A 15,354-nucleotide genomic window follows, 5' to 3' on the forward strand; every position below is an offset into this window, starting at 1 on the left:
AGTTGGCATCTTCTCAAGCAGGAGGCTGTTTGTCTACACTGACAGCCTGCTCAGTGATGCCTCCTCCACCTGTTATCTCAGCTAGATCTTGCATATAGCCAGCTTCAGTTTCCCTGTCAGGAATTCCTGCTTCTCCTTTACTTTGCTGTTACGGAGACAACGGCTTCTTTCCTTCAACCTCATCCACCCACCTCTGCCAGCTTTAGAGCCTCCTGCAGCATCCTCGCCTTTCTCTGGCTGCACAGAACTGGAGAGAGCTGGGGCCTGGCTCGGATTAGGCTTTGACTTAAGTGAATAGTGTGGCTGGTTTGATCTTTTATCCAGGTCACTAAAACATTCTCCCTATCTTCAGTCTCTTCCGCCTATTATTTGCATGTTCTGTGGAATAGCGCTTTCTACTTTCTCTAAGAATTTTCCTTTTGCATTTACAACTTGGCTAATTGCATGACTCAGGAGCCATAGCTTCAGGCTTATCTTGGCTTTATACACGTCCTCCTTGTTAAATCTAATCACTTCTAGCTTTTGAATGAGAGTGAGAGCTGCAGGAGTCTTCCTTCTGGTAAGCACTCCAGGGCACCGTAAGGCTATTAACAGCCTAACTGCAGTATGATGTGCATTAGGGAACCACTTCCTGAATAGCAAGAGGCCAGGAGCAGGCAGAACACACCTCCTGCATCAGTTAAGTTTCCCTTCTTACGTGCGTGTGGTTCATGTTGCTGCAAAACAACTACAACAGTCACATCAAAGATCACTTATCAAAAATCATTATGAAGGACACACTATTGAAAACCTTTGAAACATCACAGGGATTACTAAAATGTGACATCTAGACATAACCCGACTGCAAGCTGTTGGAAAAACAATGGGCAAGCCACTTAATTCAGTCACCACAAACCTTCCCTTTGTAAATATATCTACAGTGCAGTTAAATGAAGTACAATAAAACAAGGCATGCCTTTGATGTCCTAGAGACACGTGACCTCTGAACAACCTTGGCAGCAGACGATTGGGACACAGGACAGTTTTTACCTGAAAACCTTTGAGAAGTGGAAAATAAGTCTTCCCAAATATTCAAGAAGCAGCGCAGTTCTCTACACCAGTGGTTCGCAAAATGCTGCCTTCGGAACCACAGCATTAGCCTCACTTGAGAATTAGATAAAAATGCGAATTTCAGCACTCCCGTACCACAAATTCAGGACCTAGTGTGAAATTTTCCAGTGAGGACCCTATCAGTTTGTGTTGTAACAAGATCAGGTGTTGGTCATGGACACTGACATCTGAGGAATGGTGTTCCAGAGAGATCGACCACAACACTGTCTCCGTCTGCTTGTGCTGTTAGAACAGAGCAGCTAAGACCGGGTACCTTACAGAGAAGTTTATGTTGTTCAGTTCCAGAGTCTGAGGAGTTCAGTGGAGAGATTGGAACTGAAGGCAGAGAGTGTGGCCTTGAAGAGAAGTCACAGATCCCAGAGAGTAGGTACGATGAAAGTCACAAAAAGAGGAACTAGCTTTGGGCAGGAAAAGAATACTTATTTCTTTGTGAAGGTAGAAAATTCGACACTGAGAAGAAAATTAAGGGAGCTCACTCATGAGAGACTTGTAGATGTCTTTGCTCTTAGATTTTCTTACTGGACAAATTTTCTTACTGGCTAGTTAGAGAAAAGTAGTCCTATCCATCAAGCTCATTTCCATCTTTTTGAAATGGAGTCCTACAAAATCTGGCTCAATTCTAAAGGCTAAGTTCCAAAATGATCTGAATCTGAATCTTGTACAGCTTTTTGAAGGAAAAGAGCACCTCATTAAGTAGTGAAAGAAGTCATGATGTGCCTAGATGTGTGGAGACAGTCTCTCCAGGGAAATGCCATTTCTGGTCCTCTGCTGTAAAATTTACAGACAGAGTAATTTGAATAGAACCTACATTAAAATGTTCTTGCTTGGTCATTTACTCAAGTGGAGTTTCTTCTTATGTAATGTGATGTATTATAATTTCATTAAATCCCTCTTTATTTTGGAGTTTGGCGGTACTGTCTTATAAATAACCCAAGAGTGACACATTTACCAACTTAATATCAAACTAAGTTTAATAATAACCTCTCTAATGTCTTTGGAAAAGACTATTTTTCAGCATTGTAATAATTTGGATGTAAGAATCCAAGTCAGAGCTGAGGTTCTGTGGAATATACCAGAAAAATGCATGGTGAATCTTAAGGATTCTGGAAACTCTCATTCAGCTACTGGAAACTGCAGGATTGCTTGAGAATTAGTTATCACTTAATACTTCAACTGGTGAATTATAAGGCTATGCTCCTCATCCACTCACTGCCAAGGAGTCTGGCAACATTCTGCTTCCACTGTTGTTCTCCTTTCTGGGAGAATTGTTGTCATATCTGCTTTATGTTTTGAGTAGATCACTGAGTCTTCTCCATTCCATAACTAAAATGTATTTGCAGGTGTATTAACATGAGGACCCCAGATGTGTGTATTAACATGATGACCCCAGTCTGTGTTTGTTGTATTTGATTTTTAGGAGTGACTGAGGGATGTTTATTTTCCAAAATTTTGCTTACTATCTTTGAGCAGAATATATTTCTGTAACTGTTTTTGAAACTTTAACGATAGCTTATATAAGTTCTAAAACCTATTACTAATATCTAGTTTTCAGTGTTAGAATAATGTAAATATAATTTCAGTTTACTTAAAATACAAAAGAGACAGTAAAAGTATAATAGCCACAGATGTTTAGTGTATGTAGAAACCTTGTAATTTATTTGGTTGAATCTATTTTTGTAGATGAGTATATGAATTAGACAATATAAATGATTTATATGAGACATACATATCATGTTCTCTTGCATAATATCTGATATCTACATTTAAAGAGGAAGAGGTTTAATCTGGCTAAGGGTTCAGTTCATGGTTGGTGGGCTCCAAGGCAGAGCCTTCATGGCAGAAGTGCCCAGCAGCGCACGGTGGTTGAGTTCACAGTGGCCAGGAAGCAGAGCAGCAGGGCATCAGAGTGGTAGGGGCCAGGGAGCAGACATAGACCTCAAGGCTGCACCTCCATGGCACACCACACACACCTAGCAGTGTGTTCCACCAATCCCTGGGGTGGGTCCCGAAGCCAGTCAAGTGAAAGTCCACCCTAAAGGCCCGAAAGGGGGTGCTCTTCCAGCTTGCTCTAAAATACATTTCCTTAAACCACCCCTAATCTCCAAATAAAGATAATAGCAAGCTCATAAGTCTGCCAAATATAATCCAATTATCCTGTGTACAACCAGAAATGGAGAGACAGTCCACACTGAGAGGCACTGACAAGGAAGGACTAAGCTTAGGGTACTTCAACACTTCAAGGACTGGTAGGGGAAATAGCCTTAAAATGAGAAAAGTAGCTGGCTGGCAAACAGGTAAAGTAGCTGTCATAGAAGCTTAGCAGAAAAATAATTTCAATGGAAAACATCAGCAAACAGTGTCACATGCTGCAGAGAGGCCAGGATGAGGGACAGCTGAATGCTGCCTTTTGCAAAAGTTGGACTCCAGTAATCTTCAGCAGTTTCCCAGGACCAGTGGAGATGACAGTGCATCGGGATATCTCTCCAACAAGAATTAAGCCAAAGTTAACATCATTTGGCTTCAAGTTTTATCCACCACATGGATCTACAATAGTCACTTGTACAAAATAACGGTTTATTTGGGTAATGAAATACCTTTGACAACACATTCAGGACCTGTCCTGATGTTTTTCAGATAACCTGTCCTTAAATTATTGGAGCCACAGAAAACCAGCTTTAAACATGCAGACAATCAGAGAAGTGTATTTGGAGAATCCCTGTTGAGGCACTCACTACTACGTAAGCAGTCGCCCTGCTCATTCCGGGCCGCCTGTTTACATATGGTGAGCGCGCAACATATTGAACTGGAAAGCTCGTGACAAAGCACAAATGAGACTGCAGGGAAGAGGGGCATCGGTGAATTATGTCTCCTCAGAAAACAGAGAGCCTGCGACCAAGGAGGAGAAAGGGCAACAGGAGTGAGTGGGCTGCGCCTGTGGGAAGGCGCAGGTGAAAACCAAGAGGCCTCTTATGAAAAGACCACGTGAGAGGGTAAGTAACAAGGAAAAGGGTCCAAGACGACTCAAACTTTAAATACAAAGGCAAGCACTGGTGCCCGCTTCAGCAGCACATATGCAAAGGCAACCACTGAAAAAATGAGCCCTCCTAATTTCCAAAAGAAAAAATTTAAAAGAAACACCTAATAGAGAAACAGATTATATTGTGACCAAGACAGATAGCTCAGTGAAGTAGAGATTACTGAACATTACATGCCAGGACTGATGTTTTTGTCAGTGAATGGTTTTATATTCTCTCTTATTTCTTCAGTTAGGTTGTGTAAGAATTAATATTTGTCTCTTTCTGTCATCTATGATGAAGCTGCTTTTAACTCATGTGAACATAAGTCAATAAATTTTGATATTTGCAAGGGTCATTTGACCATTTCAGAAGTCATATTTCCTCCACTGCCCCAGGAAAATGTTCATAGGTAGTTGTGCTTGTAGGAAATTTGATATAATATGGATAAAGCATCAACTGGAGATACAATTAGTTATTGACATAATGAAGGATTTCAGTATCTAAAAAAAATGCTCACCAACAACACAAATTAAAGAACGTAAATGATTTTTTTATTGAAAGAAAATGTAAGTACGGACAGCAGCCAGCTCTTCATATAGGCAAGCAGAAAGTAGGCGCAGAAAGAAAAATGTGTTGGCCTGAGAATTCAAGTAGGTTTGCTCTTAGAAGTCAAATGCAGTAAGAAAATGCTAATGGCAGAGATGGAAAATTCTAACAACTTTCAGGTTACACCGTGGGATGTGCTTACGCTGCCTCACTGCCTGTATATCATCATCAATAACTTAGAGCTTCCCAACCTGTAAAGTACATTTGTATACTTCGTCCCATTTAAATTTTGATCCATGCTGGGGATGTAGCTCAGTGGTGTCGTGCCTGCCTTGCAAGCGCAAGGTCTTGAGTTTGATCCCCGGTACCGGAAAAGAAAAAAATTCATCCATTATTTAAAATTAAGTAAGTTAGATATTATCATTCTACTGGGAAACCAGGCCATAAAAGCTCAAATACTTCTGTCAATAATAGCTATCAAGTTATGGGAGCAAATAGCAGCTGGAACCAGTCTTTGTTCTAAGTTTACTGCCCTGTATTGGCCCCTCTCAGAAACTGGTAGAGGCCACTTAAGGGTTTTGTCTCTATGAACAAGAACAGAAAAGTGAAAAAATACAATTAGGAATGCTTTTCAGTAATTCAGGCTGGAAGCAAGAGGGTTCTGATGAATTCTGTTAGCAAACATAGCTGACAATACCATATCCCACTTTGAGTCTTGGGACAGAGTGCAATTCTACTCCAAGCAGAGGTGGGTCGTGAGAAAGCTCTTCATGTCCCTGCGACACCTAGTACTATTCCAATGATTACCTACAGTATTTAGAGTGGAAAAATTGACATAAAGCTAACTTACTCCAATGGAGATACAGGCCAGGCATCTGTGTGTGCCTGGTGTGGTAAGCAAACCCTTCTGACTGAAGATTTGATTGACCCAGTCATCTTCGTTTGGTCTTTCAGGAGGTTTATTTAGAATGATGGGGACCTGCGCCACTCAACTGATTGCTCTGTTGGATAAAGGATTATGGATTTCCTGTGGGTTTTGGAGCTTAAAGCACTATTTTCTCTCTGACCCTTAAAATATGGACCCCTGCCTTTCTCCAATAACATTAGTATATATTTATCTTGTGAAAGGATAATGTACATTTTTGGGTTCCTTCATTTTTAAACATATATACTATTTGTGAAGATAACCAACTTTAAGAAAATAGATTTAGCTGTATAAAAGATTAATGACATGTACATTTCAGTCAAACTGATGCTAGCGATCATTAATGCATAGATGCCAACTCCAAGCTCAAAGTGGCATCCTGCCAAAGCCAGAAAAATGTGCTGGTTATGAGAACAAGGAGCCACACTTTTTTGGGTTTGAATCTCAGTTTCCATGATTACTAGCTAGGTTATGCCACAGTGGATTAACCCCTCTGAAACTCAGTTTGGTCATGCATAAATTAGGCACAATGATAAGATCAAACTGATAAGGTTGCATGGGTCCATATCTGTAAAGCTGACAATATGTAGGACCTTTTTCAGCATATTATAAATGAAAACATTATTACTTATGTGGGAATGCCAAGGTAGAGGTTCGAGATCAATGCGGTTTATGTCATGAATATTCATAGAATGAGCAAACCTGCAAAACTAGCTCAAGCATTTCTGGAGCGTGTGCAGTTCTGGTAAGAAGAGCCTTCGTGGACTCCTACTTAAATGCAAGGAATCTGGGCCCTACAAATGGTGATAGGGTGACAAGGAAAACCCCAGGGGAAGCGTGCTGATCCCCAAGTTAATGGGGGTGCTGGGAGGTTATGCTCTTGTTTTGCAGGACCGATTCACTCACTTCACTTACTAGACTGTGGAATCTTTTGGGGACAGCAATTATTACTGTTCTTTAGCTTTTAGAAAATCCCCATCTTGGCATGTTGACAGATACTTAATAATTAAGGGTGAATACATGATCCAGCTTGCCTAGAATGGCCTAATCTATACCTATTGTCCCAGCATAACTCTGTATAGCATTCCAATTTCACTCAGCATTTCAACTTGGATAATCAATTATATATTTTCTTATTAAAAGCAGTAGCTGAATCCACGATGCCTTCCTACCCTTGTATCTGAGTCTGTCTTCCACCTGTAAGTTAGGCTTTCAATCTCTCCAGCATTTTCTCCCGCAAATAACAAATGAAAGAGGTATTATGGCAACAGAAAAAGGCTTTTAATTGTTATTTTAGTTCATTCTTCAATTTTCTATTTTTATAGAATTGAAATAAATTAGTAGGAAGTACTATAATATGTTATTTAATAAAAAAGCAACCTATCTAAATCTATTTAACTTTCATGGAAGTTAACATAGAAAGAAAAATCACAGAACTATAGTTGTAGGGGAGCAGTTTTACAATGTAAATAGATGCAATTACAAACTGCTTGTCAATATTGAGCGAAAAGGGACTTGGTTTCCTTGATGATATCTCTACACATTTGAACTCTGTGGGCAGCAATTTTGTCTGTTTTTAAATGATTTTATCAACATAGTAACATTTTAGGTAATATATTATTTCTAGTACCAACTTGATTCCATTATAATAGGAGGCTTCTACAATTTGTTTTTAAAATTAGCTCAGTAATTCAATTAGTTTCAAAGTGGAAATGTCCATAATTTCTTGGAAGCAACTCAAAAGCACTATCTAAAAGCATTTTTATTAGTCTTTTCATACATTGCTATAGTCAATCACATGTCTGTTCACTCATCGATTTTGCTGCATATAATTTGATTCAATTAAAATTATTCAGGTGTTATCCTCATTTACATAATCCATCCCAATTGAAGTTCAACCAGGCCAGAGTATATCTTCCTTTGTTGCAACTACACTCTCAGTTACTAATTACAAAGATATTTTTTAGACACAGCTCATCTTGTAATTTGTACCCATTAAACACAAAGGACAGAAAATGAGAGCTTTTTCTGGAGCCCATTTTCTCTTGAGATATTAAATACAGCAACAGAAAATCATTTCAGTAAAAATATTGGAGGGGATTTGACCTTTCTCCCCATCCTCCAGCACTGTTCATTCTGTACAGCACTCTATCACACATGTTACATTTATACCTGACGTTACATTAGTTTTACTAGGATCAAAACCACAAACACAACGCGGATGTAGTCTTTCACTTTGCACTGTTATCCTTTCTCTCTGAAGGGTCCCAGAAGGCACGAGCCAAACCAGAAGGAAAGAAGAGCTGCCACAGCGTGACCATCTCTCTGGCCTCCTACCTTTCTCCCTTGGAGCTGCGTTAAAGCCTGGCATTTCTTGACCTCCTTCTGAAACGGGTCCTGTTATCCTCCTGTAGGATGTGCCCACTCTGCACCTGAGGAAAGAAAGGTCCCCTCTGTTTCACTTTTCTCATTGCTGAGACAAAACACCCGACACCCAAAGCTAAAGGAGGAAAGATCGATTTGGCCCAGTTTGTAGAGGTTTCAGCCTACAGTCAGGGGCTCCCAGACAGAGGGGGCCTAGTTCATCATGGCCACACAAAAGCAGCAAAAGCAACCAGGGGCCTTAACAGTGTCTTTCTGTCCCTTCTATCTTAGTCAGACTACTCAGGGTGGGCAGCTCTCACCACCTTAATCCTGGTGCCCTTCAGCCTAGCACTGAACCACCAATCAATCCCAGTGGCAGACACTCTAGATTCAGCCCCGTCTTGACAGCGCCACCTGTGACCACAGGAGGCTGTGGGGGGACAGCTAGACACAGCCCTAACGCTCTGCCCTGGCCTCCAAAGACTCATGTGCCTCCCTTTATGCAGAAGGCATTGGTCCATCTGCAGGAGTTGCCACCGTCCTAACAGTTTCAGTGTTGCTGAAAAGTACAAGTCCAGAATCTCTGAGATGGGAGGCCAACTCTTAGCTGCCAGCCCCCGTATAAAAGAAAAGAAAATGAAACACTGCCGACACCCAGTGGTACACGACAGACATTTCCATCCCAAAGGTTACAAAGCGGGAGATGCAAAGGAACGGGACCAAAGCAAGTCCGAAGTCCAGCAGGGCAGACACCAAATCCCACAGTCCACTTCCAGCACCCCGGCCAGGCTTGGCAAGCTGTGAACTCCCAAGGCCTTGGGTGGCTCCTCTCTGGGGTCAGCTGTGCTCCCTCCTTGCAGTTTTCTTCGGATGGTCCACCTTCCTGGCTTCTTCAAATTTCTCAGGTCTCCACTGCACTTTCGGCTTCATACTCACAGCTTCCCTCACCGCCTGGCCTCCCAGGCCTCCTGAAGTATGAAGGGAAGCCTTCTGGAACCCACCACTCTTGCATTCTGCATGCGCCTAAAACCAGCAGCATGTGGATGGTGCCAAGCTCTGCCGCCAGCTGGAGCAGAAGCCAGGCTTTCCTCTCTCTCGACTGTAGGGGTCAGGTGCCCAGGAACCAAATCCCCAGGAACAGTTTCCCTAGGCTGCCACCATTCTGGAACACCGTGCTCTGGGGCTCTCTCAGTCTCTGTCTCAGGCAGTCTCTGGACAAGAGCAAAATGCCCACAGACTTTCTGCCAAGGGAGAACACACATTGTCTGGCGTCCGACAGTCAGTGGAGTCCTTCTCCCCAGCTGAGACCTCCTGGGCCTGGTCTTCACCCGCAGCATTGCTCTCAGCATTCTGGCCTTCTCAGCTCTGACCAGAATCTCCCAAGTACAGCCTAAGGTGTTCCAGCTCTAGTTTTTCAGCCGGCATCTCTGAACCTTTCCAAAATCTCCCCACAAGCCAGACCCAAAGGCTCCTCAACCACATGGTCAGGTACAGTGACAGCAACTGCTCCACTTTATGGTACCCAATTCTGTCTTAGTTACTTTTCTCATTGCTGAAGATACCAGGACATGGAAGAACCTGAACAATCGGCCTTGCTGAATCCCCCTGGTTCACTACCCTTACCGCACACCCTCTTTGTTTAATCTCACTTCTCCACAGCTATGGCCTGTGCATAAACCTGGCTCAAGAATACCTTGGCCTCCTTGTTTCTTTGTATCTGCATTTCTGAAGGCTCTCATGATGTAAACTTATGTTCAATAAATTTGTATGTTATCGCCTGCTAATCTGCCTTTGGCAGCTTATTTCAGACACAGTCATGAGGCTAAGTTACCTTCCTTCCCCAACATGTGAAGAACAAAATTCATTATTTACCTCATTTCCAGTGAGGTTTTGAGATTTGATATCATAAATCTATCTTATACTTTTAGTTCTTAAAGAAGCATAACTAGACAATTTTTAGTTTTAAAATACCTATATATTTTAAACCACATAAGGAGTCTGTTTATTCACTAACATTTCACATGGAAAAGAATGTTATTCATGGCAAGTTTTATTTAAAGCTTGAGAAAAATACCGAGGGTAAAACTCAGTAGAAAAGTCTCGCGAATATTGAAAATCTCGTGAATATTGAAATGTGTTTGTTACATGTAAAATTGTATTGTGTGCTTCTGCTTCCTATTTTGACATCTTTTGCATCATGCATGTTTGGAAATTCTGCACAGCTCTGAACAGTATTTTCTGAAGCTTTTAAACTTTCAGGAAGTTTCAAAGGACAGTCATTCCGCTGACTTTATGAAACATTCCTGACCACATATGTAAGCGCACTCTTTGAACCCACACTCTGGAAGCTGGAAACTTGCGATTGAGCTTGATTGAATTATAGGGTAATGTGATTAGGAAGCAGTTTATCATTGGCAGGCTCACCCTATATTGTAATTTAAATTGTTTCTGAAGTGAAAAAAAAGATAATAACTGGTTTAAAGGCCTTACCATGAATCCGGAAAAGGAAATATTGTTGTCCTTTGGTATCCGAGGGGCTCTGAAATCCGCAGATGCTCATACCTTAAATAAAGTGGTGCAGTGTTTTCCTGTAACCTACACACATCCTCCCTACATTTTAAACCATCATTGGACTATTTATGATACCCAATACAATGTATGTGCTATGCAGCAAGTTGTTACACCGTGTTATTTGGGCACAATGACAAGGAGAGAAGTCTGCATGTGTCCAGTACACATGCCATTGTTCTCACATAAGTGACCCGTGGTTAGCTGAAGACACTGATGTGGGGTCTGTGGACACCAAGGACCACGTGTAATTTCTCTGCTATTATCTTGACCGCGCAACTTAGGAACTAGGGGGTTTAGTCAACATCAGCAGCGTTAAAATACTACAGTAATCATTTGAATTTCTCTTGTCAGTGTGGTCTGCTTTGTTAGGATGAGTCATTTTCTAAACAAAGGAGCGGCTTGTCTGCTTGCTATTCAAACAGGCAGAGCCTGTGAGTGGTAAGCTTCATTAGCAAGGCAGTCGGTCCATGGCATGGATTACCCAGGGTTTAGTCCATGGCACAGATTACCCAGGGCCCAGTCCACAGATCTACAGTAAGGAATCATTACACATTCTTCTAGGGAGGGGTTCTGAGACATTACCTGACTTTCTAAGGGGTTCTTAAGCCCAAATGCTTGGGAGCTGATACCCACCCCACCTCTCCAGCTTCTCTGTCCAGTTGCCTGTGTGCTCCACTGTGTTCATGGTCCATGGATTACTTTATTCACCACACATTTACTGACTACCTACCTACAGTGTGCCTGGCCCCAAGGAGAAAAAATGAACAAGTATAGGTCCCACACTTCAGGACTTACTACAGGAGAGAAAACTGTGATTTTAATAGTGTGTGATAAACGTTAAGACAGAGGCATCTTCAGAGTTCTGAGAACAAGTAAGACTAGATGGTGTAGACAAGCAGAGGCTCCACAGAAAGACATCTGACCTGTGTAGGCAGAAAGAATGCAGACAAGATCCTAAGCACTAGGTAGGAACAGGACAGAAGCGTGGCAAAGGGTGCATGTCCAAAAGCCCGTGTGGGGCCACTGCTTCTGATGTGACTCCTGAAAACTGAGCGTGTCTAGGAAGAAGAGAAGCAACTTTGAAGGAAGCACTATTTGTGGGAAGCTATCTGAAGGTGGATGTAGCATAATTAGTGTGAAGGAACGGGGAGGTGAAGAGGAACCAGCTGCTAAAATCACTACAATATCTCAGGGAAGATTCAGTGAGGGTGTGGACGTGTAGAAGAGTTTATTTAGTTAGCTTGTGAGTAAGGCACAGCCAGTGGAAGGGCCTGCGACAGATGGGCAACCAGCCAGGATGATAAGAATTAAGGACAGACAGTGACTAGGACTTTGGCAAAAATTTCCAGAGAGAATATTTGATGTTGCCCGTTTCCTAGGACAGGGAGGTGCAGCCACTCCCCAAGCTCCTGAATTCTGAGGAAATCATAAGGCAGATTAACCAGTTCCTCCTGCAGTCCCAGTTTCCTGTAAACCCTGCATGTCAAAAAACTGGGTTAAAAGCCTGAGTCCCAAGCGGTCACGTTAATTCCACAGAGCCCAGAGGGCCATGTGCCTCCCACTCAGGACCCCCACTCAGCAGCTGTTCTCCTCCTCCTCATCTCCAGGAAAACTCCAACTTCCTCCTTTGGTTTGTGTCTTCACTCCTCCCTGTTTGTGGAGCCAGAGCCAGAGCAGGTCCTCAGGGCATCAAAAACGGGGGCTGTGCGAGGTAGGGTGAAGGAAAAGCAACCCTTTGGCCTTTTCTCTTGCTCACTTGCCACTTCCATTATTTGGCACGGGTTTGGCATTTGCGATTAGTTCTTGATCACCTTCTCAGCAGTAATGACACCAAACTTAGCAGTCGTTAGGCCTGTTAGAGGCTCGGCCCTCGGGGTACTGGGCCGTGAGCTTTGGCTGCACAGAGGGCTCCATTCTTCAAACACCCTGTGCGTCAGACTGAGGCTCCAAACTGCACGGCGCAGGGCTTGGGCCTCCCTGAGCCCTTAGCTTGCAGCCTGCAGAGCCAGCAGAGCAGCCACAGAAGACCCCGAAGCCAGGTGCTCAGAAAAGGTTTTCTTTGGGAAATATTAAAATCTGAGAATATTGCTAACGTCTCATTAACTGGGAACCACGACCTCAGAGGCCCTTTCTCTTTCATTTTCAGAACATCATTTAAGTCTCAAAACCACAGTCACAGGTTACCCCAACCTCTTTTTTCTTGATTTGAAGCATTTCCCAAATTTGTTTTTTGTTTATAGAAGACTCAACTTTGATTATAGAAAATCCTAATTGAAAAAATGAATAAAACAACAACCAAATGGATCGTAAATATTTTTGAAATGGGAAACAGATATTTGGATTAGCATTTTGATGGCATGATACTTTCCATGCATTCTGCAGAAATATGTCAAGATGTTAAAACTGATCGCCGGTGAAATACCAGGGCCAAATACTGTCTGCTTTTTTAGCACACTCAGATGTTTCTCCTAAAGTGTTTTAGTTTCTTACCTGAAAGTACAGGAGACTGAAGAGGAGACAGGATGACAAGGAGGGAGGCTGGGGACATGCCAGGAGTTGTCCCACAGAGAATGTCACTTGTACCGATTTGATGATGAATATTTGAAAAATAAGTGAATATTTGGGAACTGTTTTTGCATAGAACAAACAAAATTTACTAGCTAAACAAGCTCGCCGTTTAGAAAGCACATTTAAAATGGTGCAGCCACCCTAGAAACAGCCTGGCAGGTCTGTGGAAGGTCAGACATAGAATTACCATGATCCAGCAGTTGTACCCAGCTATGTACCTAAGAACGCAAACGTACAGCACACGCAATCTCATACGTGTCCTCACTCGATGAGCAGACCAGATGGGATGCGGTAGACGACATGAACCAGCTAGTAGTACATCCTCGAGCGTGCAAGAACCTGGGCAAAGCTGGTCAGAAGCATGCACCTTACTCCATGTGCGAGAAACGTGAAACGCCAAGGCAGGAGACAAATCCGCGGGGAAACTACCAGCGCCCGGCCAGTGGCGGGAGACTGGGGAGGAAAGCCAGGGAGGCTTCCTTCAGGAGTAAGGAGAATGTTCTGAAACTGCTGTGGTTATGGCTGCACGGGAGGAATGAACCTTTCTGGGTCACCAGTTACGAAAAGGGGTGGGAGGGGAAATTCCGCTCCCACAAGCGAACAGAGAGAGTCCTACTTCCACTGCCAACCAGACAGAAGGGCACGGTGGAGTCTCAACGCCAGTTTTCCCGATTTCTGTAACCTGGGTTCCTGCAGAAGTTATTGAATAGTACACCTCGCACGGCTGCATGTGGCATGTGAATTACATTTCCAAAAGGCTGTTAGAAACACTAACTTGGCTGACCAGGGCATGCAAGTACTTTGTTGATTGGTTTTTACCAAAGGAACCGTTTCCACAATCTCCTGCTTTTCCACTACTCATGGCTCCTTGCAAAAACACAAGGATGAAGCCTTCAGGTCTATTATTTTTAATCACCTTGGTCTTACAGTAATAATCAGTGGGGGAAAGGTTTTCTATGCGCAGCATAGAAATGAACCTACCACTCCTACCCCTTTCCGTAACCGGTGACCCAGAAAGGTTCATTCCTCCAGCCACAGCTGTGCCCTGGCCAGGCCCGCAGCTCCCTGCAGAGAGCAGGCCTGAGGCCAGGGTAGAGGCCGGGCTGGGCAGAGGCAGTGTGGACAGGGAGAGGCAAGCGGGCGGAGGGGCTGCTGGTGCAGGGAAGCTGACCGGGAGCCTCCGCGGAGAGCCATGGCAGCTGCTCTGCAGCACAGGATTTGGGTCGGGGTGCCCACTGACCACAGCCCTGTGGGCAGGCGCCCTGGGCCAAGGGCCAGGGCAGAGGCTGCTGGAGGTGTTTCCATTTACATGGTTCATGAAGCCTGGATTTGCAAGTAACATTTACTGCTCTTGGCTGCCTATTTAAAAGGCTGTATCTAATATATTGGTGTTTTGAAGAATTTTATAACCTTAAGTTTTGTAAGATTAGGCTTTATTATATAGATTTATTTCATTTTTCCACGAGTATTTTTGCATGGAGTTTGAATTTTATCAATCAGCTGCAAAAACTCATGGGAAATGTTGTAATGACTACATAGTGTTTCACTGAGTGTGGGGGGGCCATAATTTTCTGTTTTTTTTTTAAAAAAAAAACCAACAGAAGTAGTGAATTCTTTTAAATTTCACAAATAGCTATCATCCCAAAGTAACATGTAAACAAACCTCTACACTGCCCAATGAATTCTTTCCAACCTCCGTAACAAACTAAATGTTATTAGATCTAGTACATGACTTCCATGTAAGTTAGTTTCCCACACTACTTTTACTGTATTACTGATATAGCAAAGAGGGAAATTTTTCACTATTGGATTTATTTAAAACAAAATGACAGGTTCAAGTACCTGTCTTCAGAAAATCCAGCAGCATTGTTTTAATACACTCAAGATTTGGCCTAAGCCCTTAATACCTTCCTGAATACCCATGCAACTAAACACCCTCTGGAAACTCCCTTACATAAGGGAGAAGAACATGGAGCAGTTTGCACATTTCCCCTGGATCATAGAAACAAGGTAAAGCAAATTCAGATCTTTGTGAATGAACAGCTGTCATGTTTAATACACCTGGAGCTCTATAAAACTAGAGCCACTATCATATATGCTTATATAGATATATACTTATTTTTACTAAAGTCTCTTGCTTCAAAATTTAAGGATGATCTTTTTCCTGGTCATCATTTCAAGGGAACAATAAATAAAGTAGAAAACAATGGACTGTTTTGCATATTTCTGTGGAAGAATAGAAAATGTTTATGC

This window comes from Heterocephalus glaber, unplaced genomic scaffold (assembly GCF_053883595.1).
Source record: "Heterocephalus glaber isolate CG9 unplaced genomic scaffold, H.glaber_assembly_v1.0 deba00001556, whole genome shotgun sequence".
In the NCBI taxonomy this organism is placed as follows: domain Eukaryota; kingdom Metazoa; phylum Chordata; class Mammalia; order Rodentia; family Bathyergidae; genus Heterocephalus; species Heterocephalus glaber.